Source organism: Bubalus bubalis, chromosome 2, assembly GCF_019923935.1.
Source record: "Bubalus bubalis isolate 160015118507 breed Murrah chromosome 2, NDDB_SH_1, whole genome shotgun sequence".
NCBI classification, from domain to species: Eukaryota; Metazoa; Chordata; class Mammalia; order Artiodactyla; family Bovidae; genus Bubalus; species Bubalus bubalis.
Genome location: NC_059158.1, coordinates 141,929,483 through 141,954,258, shown reverse-complemented (window position 1 = coordinate 141,954,258; position 24,776 = coordinate 141,929,483). Strand labels below are relative to the sequence as shown.

General features: G+C 42.4%; 1 long non-coding RNA gene across 1 annotated transcript; it reads left to right on the top strand.

The window, feature by feature from the left end:
• Positions 1-537: 537 nt before the first annotated feature.
• On the top strand, positions 538-16,492 carry LOC102412699. Its single transcript, XR_329526.3, has 2 exons — positions 538-958; positions 16,330-16,492. It is a non-coding gene; the product is annotated as an uncharacterized LOC102412699 (long non-coding RNA).
• The last annotated feature ends 8,284 nt before the right edge of the window (positions 16,493-24,776 follow it).

Genomic DNA, 24,776 nt, shown 5'->3' with positions numbered 1-24,776 from the left:
CCTCATTTAAGCAGTGGGTAGGACTTCAATCCAATTGCCCTGTGTCTCTTGAGTTAATTTGTGCAAATGTCTTTTGATAATGTCATTAGCTTTTTCAACCTTTCCTGGGATTGGGGTCTCCAGGAACAGTGTAAGTGATATTCTATTCCTAGCGCTTTAGATACTCCCTGAGTTACAGCAGCTTTAAAGGCGGAGCCATTGTCACTCTGAAGGCTCTGTGGCAGCCCAAACCTGGGGATAATTTCATGGATTAAAATCTTTATAACCTCCTTAGCCTGTTCACTATGACAGGGAAAAGCCTCAATCTGTTAATGGAAGCACACTGATTGAAACCGCCCACTCTAGCCAGGCACCATAGTAACTATTTGCATGAGTTGTTTCATGACAGGAGGTCCTGGTAAGGAAAAGGTAACTAATAAGTCTCCACCAACCAGAAGAGTTCAGAAAAGATGAAAAGGAGACACCACCTGTCTGACCACCTCCCAGAATCCTTCTCTCTGGCATCCATCTTGGCTGAACAAGGCGTGAACCACCAGGAAGGACTCTGAGTCAGAATGATTGGCTAAGGACAACCCGGAAACTAATCCCATCACCATAAAACCCGAGACTGCAAGCCACTTAGCACAGCAGTTCTCCTGGATTCCCTTACCCTACTGCTTTCTGCCTGGACGCCCTTTCGCAATAAAATCTCTTGCTTTGTCAGCACATGTGTCTCCTCGGACAATTCATTTCCGAGTGTTAGACAAGAGCCCAATTTCAGGCCATGGAAGGGGTCCCCCTTCCTGCAACAAATAGCGACTCTGGTGGGATTCTTCTTTGTTGAGACTGACATCTTGACCACTTGAGGTACTCAGGGGCCAGCTTGCCCGCCGATGGACCAGACCCAGCGGCCGCAACTGAGACCCTTTTGTCCCTGGTCTCCTCCTGACACAGACAACTGGCCAGAGTGCCCCGACCGGTAAGAAACAAGAGACTTTATTGACCTCTTTCCCCTTCCATCTCTCTTTCCTCTCCTTAATCCTTCCTACCCTTCCCCATTTTTCTAGTCCCCCAGTCCTGGATGCAGGAATCTGGTCGAAGGGCCTCAGCCTGAGCTGAAAATTGGAGACTGATCACCTCCCCTTGGCAGAGAACTCGAATTCTGGTTCTGTTCTGGTCTGATTTCCGGTAGGCCCAAGTTCCAGTCCTCCCTTCTCTGGAGGACCAGGGTAAAATGCCATAATGCCTGGGTATCTGCAGGTGGCAAGAAACGTCTGTAAGGCCACCCCTTTTGCCCCCCTCTCCCTCCTCCTCCCCCTTCTTTCAACCTGGCTTCCTTTCCTCCCTTTGAAATCTTTGAAGATCTGAAATATTTTCCTTTACTCTGTTAGTACTTAGATCTGAAGTTCTGTGCCTCTATAGGAGGTTTTCCGAGAGACTGTATTCTTGTATTTAAGAGAGTGTCTGATGAGGACTGCCAGGTTTGTATGTGTGTGTTTTAACTCTGTGTTCTGATTTTTAATGGCCATTTTGCTTTGTCTGGCCACCATTTGGTTTAGACCTGCTGCCATTTTGTTAAAACTTGATTTTCTTTCCCTGTACCTTGAGAAAAGGGCTCTCAAGAACACTTATCTAGACCATCTCTAACACCTGAGAATGAAAAAAAAATGGAAAAAAGCCTTTAAAAATTTTATTTACTCCAACTGTTTTTTATAAACTACTAAATTTTATATTGTAATATCTAATTCATGACTAAGCTTAGAAAATGAAGCTAGATCTTACACTGTGTCTGTCTAAATATGTCTTGGTATGTCTTTGTCTCTGGGTAATATTTTTGAGGTTAATTTGTAAATGAGCTTTATTTAATTGGCTTTAAAAAAAAAAGTGCTTACAAATCAAATAATTCTAAATTAAACAATAAATTCCAGGTTCATGTGAACTAGAAAATATTCAATATTAAATACCTTATATTAATGTTTGTTTGTTGACCTATCTAATATAGAACATGTCTTAGAGTAATTAACATTAAGTAAAATATTTTTATTGTACCTAAGATTAATATAAGTTAAATAGTATCATATCTGTTACAAGTTTGTCAACAAGGAAATTACCTCGAGTGAAGAAACTTCTAAAAAATGTAAATGAGATATGAGCTTTTATATAAACTCTATTAAAAATAATTATTCTTTAGGAATATCTGTCTAAAATAGTCTCTCCAGATTGGCGTAACTTGAATTTCTAAGGGTTGTGCTAAGTGTGCTAAGTGTTAGAAGTCTATTGAATAGTTAGATCATTTCCAAATAAAATAAGATTTTGAAATATTTACTACTAAAGACTAATTTCCTTTTACAGAGAAACTAAAAAGACTTGGGACTATAAATGAATAATGTTTGGTGCCATCCTAAAATGTTCTAAAAAAACAGGGTTTTAAAAATTATCACTGGTATTTATGCTCACCAATCTATAAAATGCTAATATAAAAGTTAGTTCTTTGTTGCTAAAGGAAAGTAAAAGTATGTTTTCAGTAAAAAAGGTATGAAAAAATACTAAAAAGAGTTATTCATAATCAGGATTTTCTAAAATTGGATTACAAATAGTTAGATAAATGGATTTTGTTAGAAATGACACAGCCATAGAAAAACTGGTTAAAGCCAAAACTGGTTAGGTCCAAGATGGCAGAGTCGACTTTCACTAGACCTTGAGCCTCTGTATATAATACGCCCATCCTGACATATCAACAAGCTAAATGATACACCCATCAACATTGACTAAATCTGACCAAATGTTCTAAACCCTTTTAATTGATTTTTTTGACAAAGGTTCCTAAATCGAATTCTTTTGAAGTTCCTTTGACTTCTAGCTAACTTTAGGGTGCTTCAGAGGGCCCCTGAAACATCCCAAAGAGAGATATTAAGCTGTGTTTATTTGGTTGGTTAAAATACATGAAAAATATTATCAAATGAGTAATAAATCCTCTCATGTTATAATGTAAATATTACTAATATAGATATCCTAGGAATTATATGAAGCTCTTAACCATCTGATATGTCCTGGTATTCTAATGAAAAACCTGATGACTTCACAAAAGTTAACAAAGGACTGAATGAACCAGAAAATATGCTTATAACTTTTATGGTTTCTGTCTGAAAAATTACAGGTTTGAATCTTGTGTTTTCTGGGAGTAGAGAAAACCTTCCTCTCAAACTAATTATAAAAATAATTTGGTAAAATTATATGTTATAAACAAAGCAATTATATTTTCTCTCTATCTGACTCCTCCAGAAATTTGAAACTCTTAGGTTTCCAGTAAGTTTATCAAATGAGCTAAGAAGGTTATCTCATTAACAGGTACAAAAATCTCAAGGAATTTTTGAGACCTTAAAAAAGAAAGAATTCACCTAGATTTGTTAGACAAAATCTGTGATAAGCCTGTGCTGTGAGTTTCCCAGCCCTGTTTTATTTTAAAAGTTCAGTCTGAGACTCTATAAAATTTTTCAGCAAAATAAAAAGTCTGTGATCAATTATGGTTATATAAATCATCAGACCAAAATTAGTGAGAAGAGACCTATTTTGCAAACAAGCTAAACTTAATTTGGTTATATTTGATAAAAATGAGAGTAATTTTAGGAAGAAAAAGATGTTTCAATATATGTTAAATCCCAGTTTGTTAATGGAGGTCTGCATGTAGTAAGACTCATTTCTTAGGTAGTTCTTTGCTGTTATGTGGTATTAATGTAAAATTTAATTGAATTCTTAAAAAACACCCAAGTTTGTTTCTAAAGCTTATCTCAGTAATCTATCTTTGGATAAAGATCAGATGCCTCATGACCTGCAGCCAGGACTGCAAAAGACAATTTAAGAGACTGTCTCCAACCAGGATGAAAGGACTTTTTAATCAGGTACTCTTAACTAGCTTATGCACAATGAAACTGAAGGAAAATTAACTCTTAGATTAATTCCCACTTCCAAAGTCCCCTACACTAGATTGGCCTATAAAAAAGACAGCTGACCTGATCTCACCTTAAAATGATGCTCAAACAGAGAAAAACACTACACTACACCAGGATGAAAATACGACATCAGAGGTAGACAGCTTGCCCAAGATGCTGGAACTGATTCGTATGATCATTTACAATGTTTTCTTGACTTCTTAGACCTTTGCATATAAATCAAATGCTTTTCTATCATAGGCCTGATCCTATGCTAGTTTTAGAAATCAATCCAATTGTTGGGTTTGTGACCAATTATCTGTGTCTAGTTCTGGGTTCAGTTCAGTTCAGTCGCTCAGTCGTGTCCAACTCTTTGCGACCCCATGAATCGCAGCATGCCAGGCCTCCCTGTCCATCACCAACTCCTGGAGTTCACTCAAACTCATGTCCATCGAGTCGGTGATGCCATCCAGCCATCTCATCCTCTGTCGCCTCCTTCTCCTCCTGCCCTCAATCCCTCCCAGCATCAGGGTCTTTTCCAATGAGTCAACTCTTCGCATGAGGTGGCCAAAGTACTGGAGTTTCAGCTTTAGCATCATTCCTTCCAAAGAACACCCAAGACTGATCTCCTTTAGAATGGACTGGTTGGATTTCCCTGCAGTCCAAGGGACTCTCAAGAGTCTTCTCCAACACCACAATTCAAAAGCATCAATTCTTTTTGAGATTGCAGCCAAGTACTGTATTTTGGACTCTCTTGTTGACCATGATGGCTACTCCATTTCTTCTAAGGGATTCCTGCCCACAGTAGTAGATATAATGGTCATCTGAGTTAAATTCACCCATTCCAGTCCATTTTAGTTCGCTGATTCCTAGAATGTCGACGTTCACTCCTACCATCCCCTGTTTGACCACTTCCAATTTGCCTTGATTCATGGACCTAACATTCCAGGTTCCTATGCAATATTGCTCTTTACAGCATCGAACCTTGTTTCTATCACCAGTCACATCCACAACTGGGTATTGTTTTTGCTTTGGCTCCATCCCTTCATTCTTTCTGGAGTTATTTCTCCACTGATCTCCAGTAGCATATAGGGCACCTACCGACCTGGGGAGTTCCTCTTTCAGTATCTGTTGAGGTCCTTTAATGGACCAGAACTTGGTGGTCCGGAGTCGATGATAAGAAAGTAAAGGAGAGAAAGAGACTGATATTCCTTGGTTTATGCAGAAAGCCAATAAAGCCCCTGACACAGGACTTGCTCTGTTCACGGAGGCCTCAGGCGCCCTCTCGATGGAGTGAAAATGCAGAGCGCCTTCTCGAGAGGGTCTTAGAAGCCCGGGCAGGAAAGTGAACTCAGAGAGCCTCTGCACTCCAGGGGATCAGCCTGAAAAAGAGAGGGAGCGAGCGAGTGAGCGGGAAAGAAAGACACGGGGACCAGAGCTCTGATGGAGCAAAGGTGTTTTAATCAACATGGTGTGGGCATATATACTGTCTTACAAGGTAGTTATTCTCAGCAAAGATAAAGATTAAAATTCCAGACTTACAAAACATAGGCTATCCATATTAAAGGGAGAGAGAGTTGTAAACAATCACTATTACCGTATGGTTCACAAGAAGGAAGAGGGTACTTATTATATACTGTCTTACAAGGTAGTTATTCTCAGCAAAGATAAAGATTAAAATTCCAGACTTACAAAACATAGGCTATCCATATTAAAGGGAGAGAGAGTTGTAAACAATCACTATTACCGTATGGTTCACAAGAAGGAAGAGGGTACTTATCACCATATAGAAACACTAATGAAGGAAATACCTGGATTCCTCGGTTCCGGGAGAGGCTTGCCTCTCCTCTTAATTCCTGAATATTCAGGAATTGATAAGGAACAGAGAATTCCTGACAGATCCAAAACAGCACACAGGAAGCCTCCTGTTAAATGCTTCCTGACAAGTATCCTATCATTTTGCCTTTTCATATTGTTCATGGGGTTCTCAAGGCAAGAATACTGAAGTGATTTGCCATTCCCTTCTCAGTGGACCACATTCTGTCAGACCTCTCCACCATGACCCACCCATCTTGGGTGGCCCCACAGGGCATGGTTTAGTTTCATTGAGCTAGAAAAGGCTGTGGTCCTAGTGTGATTAGATTGACTAGTTTTCTGTGAGTATGGTTTCAGTGTGTCTGCCCTCTGATGCCCTCTTGCAACACCTACCATCTTACTTGGGTTTCTCTTACCTTGGGTGTGGCAAAGTAATGTCTCTGCTTTTCAATATGCTATCTAGGTTGGTCATAACTTTTCTTCCAAGGAGTTCAGTTCAGTTCAGTCTCTCAGTCGTGTCTGACTCTTTGCAACCCCATGAATCGCAGCATGCCAGGCCTCCCTGTCCATCACCTACTCCCAGATTTCACTCAGACTTATGTCCATCGAGTCAGTGATGCCATACAGCCATCTCATCCTCTGTCGTCCCCTTCTCCTCCTGCCCCTAAGCCCTCCCAGCATCAGAGTTTTTTCCAATGAGTCAACTCGTCTCATGAGATGGCCAAAGTACTGGAGTTTCAGCTTTAGCATCAGTCCTTCCAAAGAACACCCAGGACTGATCTCCTTTAGGATGGACTGGTTGGATCTCCTTGCAGTCCAGGAACTCTCAAGAGTCTTCTCCAACATCACAGTTCAAAAGCATCAATTCTTTGGCACTCAGCTTTCTTCACAGTCCAAACTTCACATCCATAAATCATGACCACTGGAAAAACCGTAGCCTTGACTAGACGAACCTTTGTTGGCAAAGTAATGTCTCTGTTTTTGAATATGCTATCTAGGTTGGTCATAACTTTCCTTCCAAGGAGTAAGCATCTCTTAATTTCATGGCTGCAGTCACCATCTGCACTGATTTTGGAGCCCAAAAAAATAAAGTCTGACACTGTTTCCGCTGTTTCCCCATCTATTTCCCATGAAGTGATGGGACCAGATGCCATGATCTTCGTTTTCTGAATGTTGAGCTTTAAGCCAACTTTTTCACTCTCCTCTTTCACTTTCATCAAGAGGCCTTTTAGTTCATCTTCACTTTCTGCCATAAGGATGGTGTCATCTGCATATCTGAGGTTATTGATATTTCTCCCAGCAATCTTGATTCCAGCTTGTGCTTCTTCCAGTCCAGCGTTTTTCATGATGTACTCTGCATAGAAGTTAAACAAGCAGGGTGACAATATACAGCCTTGACATACTCCTTTTCCTATTTGGAACCAGTCTGTTGTTCCATGTCCAGTTCTAATTGTTGCTTCCTGACCTGCATACAGATTTCTCAAGAGGCAGGTCAGGTGGTCTGGTATTCCCATCTCTTTCAGAATTTTCCACAGTTTCTTGTGATCCACACAGTCAAAGGCTTTGGCATAGTCAATAAAGCAGAAATAAATGTTTTTTCTGGAACTCTCTTGTTTTTTCTATGATCCAACGGATGTTGGCAATTTGATCTCTGGTTCCTCTGCCTTTTCTAAAACCAGCCTGAACATCAGGAAGTTCACAGTTCACGTATTCCTGAAGCCTGATTTGGAGAATTTTGAGAATTACTTTACTAGCATGTGAGACGAGTGCAATTGTGTGGTAGTTTGAGCATTCTTTGGCATTGCCTTCTTTGGGATTGGAATGAAAACTGACCTTTTCCAGTCCTGTGGCCACTGCTGAGGTTTCCAGATTTGTTGGCATATTGAGTGCAGCACTTTCACAGCATCATCTTTCAGCATTTGAAACAGCTCAACTGGAATTCCATCACTACTAACTTTGTTTGTAGTGATGCTTTCTAAGGCCCACTTGACTTCACATTCCAGGATGTCTGGCTCTAGATGAGTGATCACACCATCGTGATTATCTGGGTCATGAAGCTCTTTTTTGTACAGTTCTTCTGTGTATTCTTGCCACCTCTTCTTAATATCTTCTGCTTCTGTTAGGTCCATACCATTTCTGTCCTTTATTGTGCCCATCTTTGCATGAAATGTTCCCTTGGTATCTCGAATTTTCTTTAAGAGACCTCTATCTAGTCTTTCCCATTCTCTTGTTTTCCTCTATTTCTTTGCATTGATCACTGAGGAAGGCTTTCTTATCTCTCCTTGCTATTCTTTGGAACTCTGCATTCATATGCTGATATCTTTCCATTTCTCCTTTGCTTTTCACTTCTCTTCTTTTCACAGCTATTTATAAGGCCTCCCCAGACAGCCATTTTGCTTTTTTGCATTTCTTTTCCATGGGGATGGTCTTGATCCCTATCTCCTGTACAATGTCATGAACCTCTGTCCATAGTTCATCAGGCACTGTATCTATCAGATCTAGTCCCTTAAATCTATTTCTCACTTCCACTATATAATCATGAGGGATTTGATTTAGGTCACCATAGCTGAATGCTCTAGTGGTTTTCCCTACTTTCTTCCATTTCAGTCTGAATTTGACAATAAGGAGTTCATGGTCTGAGCCACAATCAGCTCCCAGTCTTGTTTTTTCTGAGTGTATAGAGCTTCTCCATCTTTGGCTGCAAAGAATATAATCAATCTGATTTCAGTGTTAACCATCTGGTGATGTCCGTGTGTAGAGTCTTCTCTTGTGTGGTTGGAAGAGGGTGTTTGCGATGACCCGTGCGTTCTCTTGGCAAAACTCTATTAGCCTTGCCCTGCTTCATTCCGTATTCCAAGGCCAAATTTGCCTGTTACTTCAGGTGTTTCTTGACTTCCCTCTTTTGCATTCCAGTCCCCTATAGTGAAAAGGACATCTTTTTTGGGTGTTAGTTCTAAAAGGTCTTGTAGGTCTTCATAGAACCGTTCAACTTCAGCTTCTTCAGCATTATTGGTTGGGGCATAGACTTGGATTACTGTGATATTGAATGGTTTGCCTTGGAAACGAACAGAGATCAGTCTGTTGTTTTTGAGATTGCATCCAAGTACTGCATTTTGAACTCTTTTGTTGACCATGATGGCTAGTCCATTTCTTCTAAGCGATTCCTGCCCACAGTAGTAGATACAATGGTCATCTGAGTTAAATTCACCCATTCCAGTCCATTTTAGTTCGCTGATTCCTAGAATGTCGTCGTTCACTCTCGCCATCTCCTGTTTGACTACTCCCAATTTGCCTTGATTCATGGACCTGACATTCCAGATTCCTATGCAGTATTGCTCTTTACAGCATCGGACCTTGTTTCTATCACCAGTCACAACCACAACTGGGTATTGTTTTTGCTTTGGCTCCATCCCTTCATTCTTTCTGGAGTTATTTCTCCACTGATCTCCAGTAGCATATAGGGCACCTACCGACCTGGGGAGTTCCTCTTTGAGTATCCTATCATTTTCCCTTTCATATTGTTCATGGGGTTTTCAAGGCAAGAATACTGAAGTGGTTTGCCATTCCCTTCTCCAGATTAGAATATCATCTACATATTGTAACACCACTGCTTCAGAGTTATTAAAGTTTTGTAGATCCTGTGACAAACTTTGTCCAAATGAGTGAGGACTGTCACGAAATCCCTGGGGCAAAACTGTCCAGGTTAACTGAGTAGCTGGCTGCGTAGGGTCTTCAAAGGCAAATAAAGATTGACTTTCCTCCACCAAAGGCACTGAATAGAAGGCATCTTTCCAATCAGTTACTGAGAAATATTTGGCCCATTCAGGAATTTCAGACAGTAGAGTATAAGGATTAGTCACCATGGGTGTGAAGGAACTACAGCCTCATTTATTATTTGTAAATCTTGAACTAGTCTCCATTTACCATTTGATCTCTTTATACCCAAAAATAGGAGTGTTACATGGACTGTTACAGGGAAATAATAGTCCCTGCTCCTTTAAATTTTCGATGATGGGTTTTAACCCTTCCTTAACTTCAGGTTTCAGTGGATACTGCTTCTTATGTGGAAATAAGTGTGGGTCTTTGAGCTTGACAACTACAGGAATAGCATTTTGTGCTCAACTCACAGATTTTCCATCAGCCCATATTCTAGGATGTACATTTTGTTCAATTAAATGGAGAGGAAGGGAGGGCTCCATATTCATAAAAACAGAGGCATGGAATTTGCTCAGTATATCCCTCCCCAATAAGGGTGAGGGAGACTCTGGCATGATCAGAAACTCGTGTGAAAATAGCACGGAATCCCAGTTACAACTTAAAGAATAACTGAAATAATACCTTTTGGCTCATCCAGACAGTCCCATTATGGAAGCGGATCGGGAAGAAAGTGGGCCAGGGGCTTCAGTAAACACAGAGTAAGTTGCCCCTGTATCTAAAAGGAAATCGACGGATTGGCCCCCCACAGTTATTAATACCCGGGGTTCCTCAGGTGTAATTAGGACGGGAGCTTGTGTGGGGACCCCTGGGCACCTTCAGTTCCGATTGCCTTGAGAGTCTGACCCCTGAGACCTACCCCTCTGAGGGCAGTCTCTCTTTCAGTGTGGTTCTTTGCAGACCAGACAGGGAGCTGGGGGCGGCTTAGATTCCTGAGGGCAATCCCACTTGAGGTGCCTCTCCTTTCCACAGTAATAGCAAACCCATCCCTTTTTACCTGGGTCCCTCTGGGCATTTTTCTCAGGCTGTTTAAGAACGGTTCTCATAGCCATTGTGAAAGCTTCCACCTGTTCCTTTGTCTTTTTCTGCCTTTCTTTCTTTTCCTCATATTCCCTACCATAATAGACTGTCTGAGCCAGTTGTAACAGATCATCTAAAGACTGATTTGGTCCATATGCCTGTTTTAATAGCTTACAGCGGATATCTGAAGCCAACTGAGTGAGAAATCTATCCTTTAAGATCACTTTTCCCTCTTCACTTTCAGGATCAATCTCAGTGAAACTGCAAAGGGCTTCTCTCAGTCTATCTAGGGATTTACCAGGAGCTTCCTTCTCCTCCTGTTCTAAGTTTGCCAATTTGCCATAGTTTAAAGGCTTAGAACACACCTGCCTGAGTCCTTCAAGAATACATCCAACAAAATGACTCTTATCCCATCTTCCTTTAGCTGTGTTGTAGTCCCAATCTGGTTCTGTAATTGAGACTGCCTGATTCCCAGTAGGGAGGGTGGTTATCTCATCCTCCTTCTTTCCTACTGATTCATTACCAAGCCATTCATCTCCATAAGCAACCGCTTTTCCCAAAACTCGACTTTTTGAGTCGGGAGTCAGCATTTGTCCCAAGATATACAACGCATCCTTCCAAATAAGGTCATAAAGCAGAGTAACGTAACACCTTTAAAAGCTTTAATATATTTTTCTGGGCCCTCTAAATAGTCTCCCAGATCCTCATTGATTCTTTTTATTTCTTAGTTATTAACTCTCATAGACTGATTATTTCTCCCGGTGGATGCTTCATGAAGAGGCAACAGCTTGTGTGGCTGTTCCTCAGCCTCTGTGGCTGCTCTGCACATATGATCCCAGGGGTAGATTGGAGAAACCTGTTTTTCTTTATCTCTTTGTCTCCTGTCCTCCATCTCATCTCTTACTTCGATGGTCTGAGTCTCTATTGAAACCAGAGTAGTCTGAGGTCGTACTGAGACAGGAGTTGTTTGGACCTCTACTTGGGCCGTTTGAATCTCAGTTTGGGTTTCCACTAAGACCAAGGCAATCCTTCTTGGGGGGGGAGGTGGGGGCGGGTTCTCTCGCTTTCAGTTTGCTCAGTTGGGAGCCCAGGGTACGAGGGCGAAGTAGGAGGACAGGAGGGAGCTGAAGGTGTCACACCCAAATCTATATCCTTAGGACACAAGTCTGGCATATTTTGCAGAGAGAAAAAGGGCAACACATATGGTACTTCTACCCATTTCCCTTGTTTTCTACAGAACTGGTCTAATTGTAAAACAGTATTATACTTAGGAGACCCTCCAACTGGCTACCATTCGCTGTCCTCCAGTGGGTACTGCGCCATACAGTATCACATAGGAAGACCAGGTGTGTCTTCTTTAAGCCCTGGGGATCAAATCTAGCCCAGTTTTTCAGGATACAGTTCAAAGGAGTGAGGCTGGAATTGTTAGCTCCCATCTGTAAGGAAAAAAAAAAAGCGACCAGCGCCATCTTTCTACCAGAGGCATCCCTCCCTGCTCTAGATGGGGGTGTAGACAGACTTCACACCAAAAGCTTTTCTTTCCTAGTTGGACTTAGTCTGTCCCTTACCGATGCAGGCATCATACTCATCCCTCCCGGTTCTACCACCAAGATGGGGTGGGGATGCATCAGGGGTAGACCTGATAGCATCCCTGACTGACGTCCAGCTCCTCACCATTAAAATCTTGTTCATCTCTGATGCCAACAGGAGTGCAATCAGAGTAACCTTCCAGAATCCCTCCCAGCCTAAGACCACTGGGGGAAGCATTCATTACCCTGAGTATATTCCTGACCACAATAAGACCGATATGAACATAAAACTGTGATGATCCTTCCAAGTGTCACCACACCAGTATAAGAGCCTCTTCTGGTCCACTAAGAGCCAGCATTACCAAAGGGAAAAACCCATTGTAGTTCCAATCTGAGTAACCTTTAACCTCAGAGATGCTCTTGGAGCTAGAGCTCCATCTAGCTTCTGAACTTACGATTCCTAGCGAGGCTAGGTGCTTCCTGACTACCAATCCAAGTTTGGGACCTAAGTAATAGTATACAGTAACAGCATAGATCACAAGTCCCTTCTAAGTCTATGATCCGATAGATTAGGTCAGTACTTCTAATTCCCAAGGAGCTATGAAATGGTCAAAGGGACCGAAAAGTTTGACCGAGAAAGGAGAGTTCGGTCCACACTCTTTGCCCATTTTTGGTAGGTCCCCAAAGGAGACGTTGGGTGCCTCTTGGCATTGGCAGATTGGTATAAATCCCCGACAAGTTTCTGTCATAAGCTGTATGAGATCACTGTGGAACCGCAGAGCAGGGCTCCTCACTTGCTTCACACAGGGTGTTTCATTCATTCACACAACCACACCGTAGAGTTAGTAAAGTACAGCAGAAAACGTGTTCTCTAGGAGAGCAAAGAACTAGAGCTCCAAGCATCCTTACCTTGTCCTGCAGGATCCTGGATGAGCCCCCAAGATGAAAGGTTGTTGTTGAACCATGAAAAGGCGCCAGGATCCTTGGCCTCCAGAGGAGAAGTATTCAATCTGGGGCCAGAGACAAAGCTTGATCACTCAGAGCTTTTGTGTAGTCTTCAGCTGGATGTTATATAGTCACTGCTGCTGCTGCTGCTGTTAAGTTGCTTCAGTCGTGTCTGACTCTGTGCGACCACATGGACAGCAGCCCACCAGGCTCCCCATCCCTGGGATTCTCCAGGCTAGAACACTGAAGTGGGTTGCCATTTCCTTCTTCAATGCATGAAAGTGAAAAGTGAAACTGAATCACTCAGTCGTGTCCGACTCTAAGCGACCCCATGGACTGCAGCCTACCAGGCTCTTCCATGCATGGGATTTTCCAGGCAAGAGTACTGGAGTGGGGTGCCATTTATAGTCACTAGCAGTCTGTTAATGAAAGAAAGGAATTTCTTAAAACTCAGAATGGCACCAGGCCCCTCATCCATAAAATGTATTTTGGGATAATCTTGACACCAGATGAATCATCCTGGGCCATAAAACGATTGACTTCAGTCTTGTAGAAGGGCACATTACCATACAAATAGTTTCATTTACATATATTAGGGGAACAGTGTCTGACTATAACATACTGGTTTGTCAAGTAGGTTCTGTGCCATTAGGCAGAACCGACTTGAAGACAGAGTCTGGGGTAAATGCATAGTATATTAACATAGCTTAAGACAAACATTTCCATAAGAAAAATGCATTGGTTAACTCAAGGTTTGAGAATAGTAAACTTCAGATGAAACCAGGTGTCATTATGGCAACACAGTATTTTAAGAGAAACCTCCTTTTAAATTTGTATAGAGAAGGGAAAAAAATATCACTAGTTTGTTTCCTCCTGCTGCTTAAGAGAGATAAAAATGTCTGACACTTGCAGCCTGTTTCCTCCATTTGGAGACCCCTGGGCTTCTTGCCTGTTACCCTTTCATATGGACAGAGGTTCGTGACATTGTACAGGAGACAGGGATCAAGACCATCCCAAAGAAAAAGAAATGCAATAAAGTTTTCTGAGGAGGTCTTACAAATAGCTGAGAAAAGAAGAGAAGTGAAAAGCAAAGGCGATAAGGAAAGATACACACATTTGATCAGAGTTCCAAAGAATGGCAAGGAGACATAAGAAAGCCTTCCTCAGTGATCAGTGCAAAGAAATAGAGGGAAACAATAGAATGGGAAAGACTAGAGATGTCTTCAAGAAAATGAGAGATACGAAGGGAACATTTCATGCAAAGATGGGCACAATAAAGGACAGAAATAGTATGGACCTAACAGAAGAAGAAGGTATTAAGAAGAGGTGGCAAGACTACACAGAAGAACTATACAAAAATGTTCTTCATGACCCAGATAATCACGATGGTGTGATCACTCATCTAGAGCCAGACATCCTGGAATTCGAAGTCAAGTGGGCCTTAGGAAGCATCACTATGAACAAAGCTAGTGGAGGTGATGGAATTCCAGTTGAGCTATTTCAAATCTTAAAAGATGATGCTGTGAAAGTGCAGCACTCAATATGCCAACAAATCTGGAAACTTCAGCAGTGGCCACAGGACTGGAAAAGGTCAGTTTTCATTCCAATCCCAAAGAAAGGCAATGCCAGAGAATGCTCAAAGTACCACACAATTGCACTCATCTCACAGGCTAGCAAAGTAAGGCTCAAAATTCTTCAAGCCAGGCTTCAGCAGTACATGAACCATGAACTTCTAGAAGTTCAAGCTGGATTTAGAAAAGGCAGAGGAACCAGAGCTCAAATTGCCAACATCCTTTGGGTCATAGAAAAAGCAAGAGAGTTCCAGAATAACATCTATTTCTGCTTTATTGACTATGCCAAAACCTATGACTGTGTGGGTCACAATAAACTGTGGAAAATTCTGAAAGAGATGGGAATACCAGACCACCTGACCTGCCTCCTGAGAAATCTGTATGCAGGTCAGGAAGCAACAGCTAGAACTGGACATGGAAGAACAGACTGGTCCCAAATATGGAAAGGAGTATGTCAAGGCTGTATATTGCCACCCCACTTATTTAACTTCTATGCAGAGTACATCATGCAAAATACCAAACTGGGTGAAGCACAAGCTGGAATCAAGATTCCTGGGAAAAATATCAGTAACCTGATATGCAGATGACACCACCCTTATGGCAGAAAGTGAAGAGGAACTGAAGAGCCTCTTGTTGAAAGTGAAAGAGGAGAATAAAAAAGTTGGCCGAAAGCTCAACATTCAGAAAACTAAGATCATGGCATCTGGTTCCATCACTTCATGGCAAATAGATGGGGAAACTGTGGAAACAGTGACAGACTTTATTTTGGGGGGCTCCAAAATCACTGCAGATGCTGACTGCAGCCATGAAATTGAAAGACGCTTACTCCTTGGAAGAAAAGTTATGACCAATCTAGACAGCATACTGAAAAGCAGAGACATTACTTTGCCAACAAAGGTCCATCTAGTCAAGGCTTTGGTTTTTCCAGTAGTCATGTATGGATGTGAGAAGTGGACTATAAGGAAAGCTGAGCACCAAAGTATTGATGCTTTTAAACTGTGGTGTTGGAGAAGACTCTTGAGAGTCCCTTGGACTGCAAGGAGATCCAACCAGTCCATCCTAAAAGAAATAAGTCCTGAATATTCATTGGAAAGACTGATGCTGAAGATGAAACTCCAATACTTTGGCCACCTGATGCAAAGAACTGACTCATTGGAAAAGACCCTGATGCTGGGAAAGATTAAAGGCAGGAGAAGAGGACAACAGAGGATGAGATGGCTGGATGACATCACTGACTCGATGGACATAAATTTGAGTAAGCTGCAGTCCATGGAGTCAAAAAGAGTCAGACATGACGGAGCGACTGAACTGAACTGAACTGACTGTCTCAGGCCATAACAGCGCCCCCGCTTCTGGGTTCCCTTCTCTATTTAATGAAGAATAATAAAGTCACTCAGTTGTTTCTGACTCTTTGTTACCCCATGGACTGTACAGTCCATGGAATTCTCCAGGCCAGAATACTGAAGTGTGTTGCCATGCCCTCCTCCAGAAGATCTTCCCAACCCAGGGATCGAACCCAGGTCTCCCACATTGCAGGAGGATTCTTTACCAGCAGTATCTTTTGATACTGATTTCTAACATAATTACACAGTGATAGGAGAACATACTCTGTACAATTTCAATATCTTTAGGACATGAAATGTTTGCACCTTGTTTTATGTCCTTGGATATGTTCCAGTGTTTTCTAGTTTACAGTCTGTGGGAACTTGAATAGAAATTGTGTCCTACTGTTGTGTGAAAATTGTATAAATCTTAATTATGTCAAAAAAAATGTTTACATTTTTAAGAAATGACATTTATTGTCTGTTTTTCTGTTTTTCCTCATAGACCTTGCTAGATGTTTCCATAAAGGAGAGAAAAGGATCCTACAAGAGAAAAGAAACTGAGACCTTTTGAAAAGACTCCAAATGGTGAAGGATCTGATGAAGAAAGTCAAAGACTATGAAGATTTAAGTGAAGTGTAGCAATAAATGATGCTTTTTTAGCTCAATTTATTCTTTCATTGAAAAGTCACGTCACATCATTCTTCGGTGTTTGTTTTGTATTGATTTTGTATTTTTTTCCAATTTTTACTTCATTTATTATAATATTATCTAAGTATTTATATAGAAACATAAAGCTACATACAGATGCATTAGGTTTATAGCTCTTGCACATGGATAAAACCGAAACTTTACAGATCAGACACAAGGAAAACACAAAACTGCACATAAATTATAAAAGCTATGCATATTATATAAATAAGTACATTAAACAGAGATGGACTAAAAATTCTAATTTTAAGAAAAGATGTATAGGACTGGATTTTGTTTAAACAAATAAAAACAAAAAACAAAACTGACAGTATACTGCTTATAACAGACAGAGGTTAAATGTAAAGACACTGAAACACTGAAAGTATCAGGATGTAAAACTGGTATCATTATATAACATCAAAGTAAACATAAAGCAAAAGTGATCAGAACTAAAATAAGAAGTAGAAAGTCCACAGTGAGAGTATGAGATATTTGTGTGCCTCTCTCAGTAACTGACAGGGCAGAGAGAAAAAGCAGTAGAGCTATAGGAGATTCAAATAACACTATTAGTGATCGTGACCTACACGATAAAATTGATTAATTGAAAGACAGACTATAAGTATGCTGGATATAAATGTGGAGTTAAATACCAGGAGAAACAGCTTTAAATGTCCCAGGGGGTACCGTAGGAAGAAGAACCAGGAAATGGGGGGCTTTGGGATCTCCCACTGGTAAACAAATGTCTCCTTGGCTACCAAACACTTCCTTGCATCCAAAAAGAAAAATCAGGCTTCCTGTCAACTGTTGGTAGTCTGTCTGTTCCCACACATCACAGTTTCACAGACTGAAAAAGAACATGTGCAGTGAGACTCAGATACAAAAAAAAGTCCTACATTACACCAAAATCACTGATCTCTAACCAAGCCTCATTCCAGAACTTTCCCAAAAGAGTCTGGGCTTCCATAGCTGAATCATCAGCTGGGCCATTTAGGTGCTGCTTCTCAGAGCAGCCTGGCTTCCTCATGAATGGCACCACATTGCCCACTTCAGCCATTCCTGAATGACTTCAACAATTTCTTTCCTATTCCCCATTTACTCATTCTTTTATTTATTTAATTTTTACATGATTCTCTTTCTTTACTTAAATAAAATTTGACCCAAATAAATATTAAAAGGAAATTTTATGTCACTACTGTAAATGTAGAAGCATTACATTTGCTACAGAAAAGGAGCTGTAAAAATAAATAAAATTAAAATGTGACACTGTTTACTAACCTCTAGTTAGATACCATTGCCTAGTTTCTTCCTTGATGAAAAAGAGAAATGAGGGACTTCCCTGGAGGTCCAGGGGTTAAGACTCCATGCTTCCAAAGAAGGGAGCACAGTTTCGATATCTGGTCAGGGAACTTCTGCATGCCGTGTATGCACAAAAAGGAAAAAAAAAAGAGCAAAGTTTGAGACAAAATAGGTAGATTGGCAGTGACAGTGGGTTTTTGTTTTTTTGGGTTTTTTTGTTTTTGTTTTGACTGCACTGGGTCTTCATTGCAGAGCTCTGTGCACAGGCTTAGTTGCCCTGAAGCATGAGGAACCTTAGTTCACCAACCAGGGATTGAACCCTTGTCCCCTCCATTGGAAGGCAGATTCTTAACCACTGGACCACCTGGGAAGTCCCAACAATGTATTTTTTCCCCTAATGATGTAAGAGAACTATAAAGAGAATAACTTTTCACTTTGTAGTCCCCTGGTGTTTAATGTATGACTAAGCACCATCCACTATCACTGGTGGTCCCTCCTCTGAGGTTGGCAACCACACTGTAGGTGACTAGGTCCTAGAAGAAGTTGGCTAAACACTGCCCTTCTCCATGCATACCCAGCCTGCTGGTAACTAGAGTGAACAAATAACCAAAGGCAAGGTGTTGTGTTCAGTTGCTCAGTCGTGTTTTATTCTTTGTGACCCCATGGAAGGCAACATGCCAGGCTTCCCTGTCCTTAACTATTTCCCACAGTTTGCTCAAACTCATGTCCATTGGGTTGGTGATGCCATCCAACCATCTCGTCCTCTGTCGTCCCCTTCTCCTTCTGCCTTTATTCTTTCTCAGCATTAGGGTCTTCTCCAATATGTCGGATGTTTGCATCAGGTAGCCAAAATATTGGAGCTTCAGCTTGAGTATCAGTCCTTCCAATGAATATTCAGTGTTGATTTCCTTTAGGATTGACCGGTTTGATCTTGCTGACCAAGGGACTCTCAAGAGTCTTCTCCAGCACCACAGTTCAAAGGCATCAGTTCTTTGGTGCTCAGTCTTTTTTATTGTCCAGCTGTACATGACTACTAGAAAAATCAGTTTTGATTATACAGACCTTTGTCAGCAAAGAGAGCGTGAGTGGGTCCCAATTAGCACCAACTCTAGTCAGTGCTTCTGTGTCAGGACTGAGCACTGCAGTGGTGACCGCCACTCCTCTTCCCCTGAAACTTTCTCTGGAAATTCCAAGCTCACATCCATGTTCCCAAAGTTTAAGTGGCCAGCTTTGCACAGTCTTCCCAGGTCCAACTCCACACAGTCTGAGCGTGGACATAGCTCAGGAGCAGCTCCTAGAAGGAAGGACAAATGATGGTTCATTGAAAGCCAATGTCAGCATCTCTAACTTGGCTCTCCCTCTATTGACGCCTTAACTTGCAGCCCTCAATCCCCAGAAGGTGAAGGTGAAGTTGTTCAGTCATGTCTGACTCTTTGCGACCCCGTGGACTGTAGCCTACCAGGATTCTCCGTCCATGGGATTCTCCAGGCAAGAACACTGAAGTGGGGTGCCATTTCCTTCTCCAGGGAATCTTCCCGACCCAGGGATCGAACCCGGGTCTCCCACATTGGAGGCAGACGCTTTAACCTCTGAGCCACCAGGGAAGCCCCCAGGGAAGGATCTAAATCCGCTGGGTCAGCCACCAGGGTCAGCCTTCCAGAGGCAGGCAGTTGGGGGAAAGAAGCCTAGCCTTTTACTACCTAGAAAGCGGCTGGGTGACCTTGAACTTTGGAATCAGACGGATCAGCATTCAACTTGGCCTGTCGCTGAGGACCTAGACACCTTTCTTTGCTTCCCAGGCTGGGTCTTTTCATGTGGGAAATAGAGATTAAAATGATGATCTGATAAGGTTGCCCTGCAGAGTGGTGCTTATGGATATTACCTTACAAGTGCTCCATAAATCCGTGTTCCCTCAGGCAACCTACTCTCTGAGGCTGTAGGGCTGGGGACGGTAGGCAAGAAGCCAGGCTCAGATTACACTGCAGACAATGTGAACCAGCTGCCAGGGCTCATGGTGACTCAAACTCTTCCCATCTGTCCCTCGGGACACTGCCACTCCCTCCCTCACACACTGCCTGCCCTTCTCCTAGACTGTTCATTTCTTACTGCCTGGCACGGGGAGTTGTTACTTACTAATTATTTTAGTTACTTCTTGGAAAAATACCACCCTGACCCCTCAGTCCATTTCAGTCGCTCAGTCGTGTCCGACTCTTTGCGACCCCATGAACCGCAGCACGCCAGGCCTCCCTGTCCATCACCAACTCCCGGAGTTCACTCAGACTTACGTCGTTTGAGTCGGTGATGCCATCCCATCATCTCATCCTCTGTCGTCCCCTTTTCCTCCCGCCCCCTATCCCTTTCAGCATCAGAGTCTTTTCCAATGAGTCAACTCTTCTCATGAGGTGGCCCTCACCGAGATACAAAAACAAAATTAAAAAAACAGTCATTTTATCACTGTATTTAGTTATTTAAAGCACCAATAAAAAAGTGAAAACCTCTCCTGTGGCCTTTTCGAGGCCACCTTGAGAGGTCACCACTGATAACATCTTGATTCTTTTAGTCTTTTTTCTTTGCTTGTAAAGTCATCGTGATTCTTGTTATGCTACTTGCTAGCTGTGTGACCTTGGGCAATGACTGAACAACTTGATGCTTCAGTAGAGATATTAACAACCTTTGTTGGCTCAGACAGTAAAGAATCCACCTGCAATGCAGGAGACCTGGGTTCAATCCCTGGGTTGTGAAGATCCCCTGGAAGAGGGGATGACAACGGACTCCACTATTCTTGCCTGGAGAATCCCCATGGACAGAGGAGTCTGACGGACTACAGTTCATGGGGTCGCAAAGAGTTGGACGCGACTGAGCAACTAAGCATATACAAATACTTGCAAAATGTTTAGAACAGCTCCTTGCGCTCAGAGTAAACACATAATACTTGTGAATAATTATTATTATAGCATCTATATGCATAATATGTCACATATACCATTTTGTTTACAGAAGCAGGATCAGTATATCATGCCAGAAGCAAACAGTCTTTTGCCTCTCAGTTCAGATCCACTCTTATTAGCCTGGCTTGATGATTCTGTAGCTACATGCTGTAAAATACCTTTACCAGCCGGCATGCTCTTAGACTTGTAGGTAGAAGGCGCTGGAGGGACAGGGCAAGCAAAAGCAGAGAGAGAGAAACTTCGCTTCCTGATGGGGCTGCTCCTCTTCCCCCGTCAGGCACAGATGCTGGAGGCTTGCAGAGGACCTGTGGGACCTGAGAACTGGCTGGGCACCCAGTGGGCAGTCCCCTGCCCGCCAGCCCCGCTTGCCAGCTGTAGACAAACTCTGGCTCGTGACACACACGCCCCCTCCACCCCTACATCCCCTCCAGGGAAATTCTCTGTCATCTGTGGACACAGCACATCTTCTTCAACCAGTTCTGATTCCCAACCTTGGGGTCATGGGGAGAAGTCTTCCAAATTTCTTCCCTCCTTGGGTACTCACCCTCAGCCCTAGAGGCATTTTACCTTGAGCAGCTAACCTTTTCAGCTAGTTAATCATTCTTCCTATTACATTTTCCCTTTCAAATTAAATTGCAGATGTGGTTTCCATTTCTGACTGGGCTATAATATATAATGTATATATTATATGTATATTTGTATGATATATGTATAATATATACGTGTATATGCGTGCAAGCTCAGTCATGTCCGACTCTTTGCGACCCCATGGACTGTAGCCCGCCAAGCTCCTCTGTCCATGGGAATCTCCAGGCAAGAATACTGCAGTAGGTTGCCATTTCCTCCTCCAGTGAATCTTCCTGACTCAGGGATTAAACCCGCATCTCCTGCATTGGCAGGCAAGTTCTTTACCACTGTGCCACCGGGGAAGCCCATATATATTTGTATATATATTAACATATAGTAATATTTAATTGGGGCTTCCCAGGAGAGGAAATGGCAACCCACTCCAGTATTCTTGCCTGGGAAATCCCATGGACAGAGGGGCCTGACAGGGCTACAGTCCATGGGGTTGCAAAGAGTTGGACACAGCTGAGAGACCAAACAACAACATTCAGTTGGGGGCTATAATCATACATATTACAGCTTGCTTTCTTTTTACTTATCAAGATATAATGGGCATCATTCCAGGTCTGCACATAGAATCATAATTCATTCTTTCAATTCATACCTAGCATATCATCACATACATGTAAATTTTAGTTAGCCAGTCCTCTCTGTAAGGAATAATTTTCAACTTGAGGAGTTTATGGGTAATTTCCAATTTGGACTACTATACAAGGTGTAGTAATGAACATGTGTTTTTGGTGAACATGACTGTTTCTGGGGAAAATTCTTGGAAGAGTAATGAATCGCTCTGTCCTAGAATTGTGCAACTTTTGAAAGATGTGGTGAAGTTATTCTCCCTAACAGGTTAAAATTCCTCCTCAGTGTTTTTCTAAAGTATGTTTTGCTTTGCAAATTTTGTTAGAGATTTTCATCCTTAGTTACTTATGTACTGAAAAAAAAAGAAATAGGACTTTTAAAAGGATGTTTATGATGAAAGGAAAGATAAACACACATGTGTAACAAAAGTAGGAACAATAAGAGAGAGTATAGAAGAAAGATGAGTTGAGAATTCTAAACTCTATGGCTTCAAAATAGAAAAGTGCTACTTGCTGCAAGGGAGTAGCAGCAAGTCCATGGGATTTTCCTGGCAAGGGGCTGGGATGACATCTTGCTTCAGGACATGCTAGCTCTCAAGTACCTTGGTCTTTGGGCAGGACTATTAAACACTGCCCTGCCTGTACCCTGGGAGGCCAGGCATCAGAGTGGTGCAGCAAAAAACAGAAATGAATGACTGGCCTTTGGCATACACCAGCCAAACAGGCCTATACGAGTTAAACAATCTTGGTTATTCTTTAGCTGTTGCTACTAACAAACACTTGTAGCTAGACTTGTCATTCACAAAGCTAAACAAAATTGCTGCTGCTGCTGCTGCTAAGTCGCTTCAGTCGTGTCGGACTCTGTGAGACTCCATAGACTGCAGCCCACCAGGCTCCCCCGTCCCTGGGATTCTCCAGGCAAGAACACTGGAGTGGGTTGCCATTTCCTTCTCCAATGCATCAAAGTGAAAAGTGAAAGTGAAGTCGCTCAGTCGTGTCTGACTCTTCGGGACCCTATGGACTGCAGCCCACCAGGCTCCTCTGTCCATGGGATTTTCCAGGCAAGAGTAATGGAGTGGGGAAACAAAGCTAATCAGAGCTAATTACTCTCTGACTTCATAGGAGTTGTACTCTGAACCTGGCATTCTTCCCCCCCCATACTCTTTTGTACCATTCTGCATTTCAAAAAGAAGGTCATGGGCAGATAACTTCAGGGACACCAGATCTCATTGCTGAGTTGCCTGATGCCAGCTGTGGCCGTTTTGAAAATTTGCACACACAAAAAAAAAAGAAAGAAAGAAAAAATACAAGACCTTCAGGAGGCTATAAAACTTCTCCCTTTTCCTGAGAGAGGAGGGGCATACTTCTTGAGGCGTTAGTCTACCGTGTTTCCCTTTTGCCTGGTAAAAATAATAAGGCTGCTGTTTTCTGTTTCCTCCAAGCTGTTTTCGTATTTCTGTTTGGCATCGCTGGGCAGGCAGCCGAGATTTTGGCAACAAGGTGTAGATGGACCCAGAAGGGGTGATTGTTGAGATCTGAGAGCCTGTTCAGTGCTCTTATATGTGTTCTCTTCCAGCTGCTGAATTATTTTCATCAGGAACTTCCTATTGAACACAAAGAGCAAACAAGGGGGAGTGGCTTCATCACCCGCAGGGATGGTAGACCTAAGGAGCTAGTGCTGGAGCCCGAGAAGACTGAATCCACCTAAGTCTTCTACACAGTTGTGCTTCCAGTTACTGGCAGGATGAATCACGTTTCCTATAAATATCAGAACTGTCCTTTTTCATATTCTATCTTTAACCTGGGTGAAGTCATTTCTCACAGGCTTGAAACTGTGGATTAAATTGTCTTGTCCTAGACCATTTCAGGGTGATAACTCAAGTGGAAAGGCCAGCCTTCCATTTCCAAGAACAGAGTTGTTGTTATTGTTGTTTAGTCACTAAGTCATACTGACTCTTTGCAACTGTAGCCCACCAGGCTCTTCTGTCCATGGGATTTCCCAGGCAAGAATACTGGAGTGGGTTGCCATGTCCATCTCCAGGGGATCTTTCTGACTCAGGTATCAAATCTGAGACTCCTGCATTGTAAGGCATTGGCAAGTGGATTCGTTACCACTGAGCTACCAGGGAAGCTCCCAAGAAACAAGATAGGATGTAAATTATCCAATGCAGGCTTCTGTCCTTCAGGAAATATTTTCACAAGAGCAGTGTCTTGCACTCAGGAAGGTCAGGATCATAGACTTGGAGCTGAACTGAATAGAGTTGAAATCTGGTCCTTCCAACTTTCTCGCAGTGTGACCTTGTTTATTGCTTAGCATCTCTGAGCCTTGATTTTCTGATCTATAAAATGGGAACAGTAACACCTGTCTATCACTGTTACAGAGTCCTCATTTTTAGCCTCAGCAAGTGGCTAGACCCAAGGCCTGGAGTTACTAATTTGGCAGCAGCAGCAAGAAGCCCCTAGCCAAAACAAACTCACTGTCTCCTAGCAGGGCAGCCGGATCTGGGGTGCTAGGAAGGCATGAGTGAGGATGGGGTGGGGAATGGTGAGGATTCTTTCAAATGATGAAATAAGCAGCAATGCAGAGTGATCAGATACAGTACTGAGCTTCTGATTGTGCATTTGGGGGCTGGAGAAATAGCAGCAGCCATGGGTGGGAGTGGGGCTCACAGATGTAGAAAATTGGGTCTGCATTTGAACCCCTTGGTTTATGCTAATTTATCAGAACAGGCTTGGGGCACTCAGAGGCATCCCAAGGGAGTTTCCCATCTGCAGACATCTTGTTCCAGGCTATATATCAGAGTGGTTAC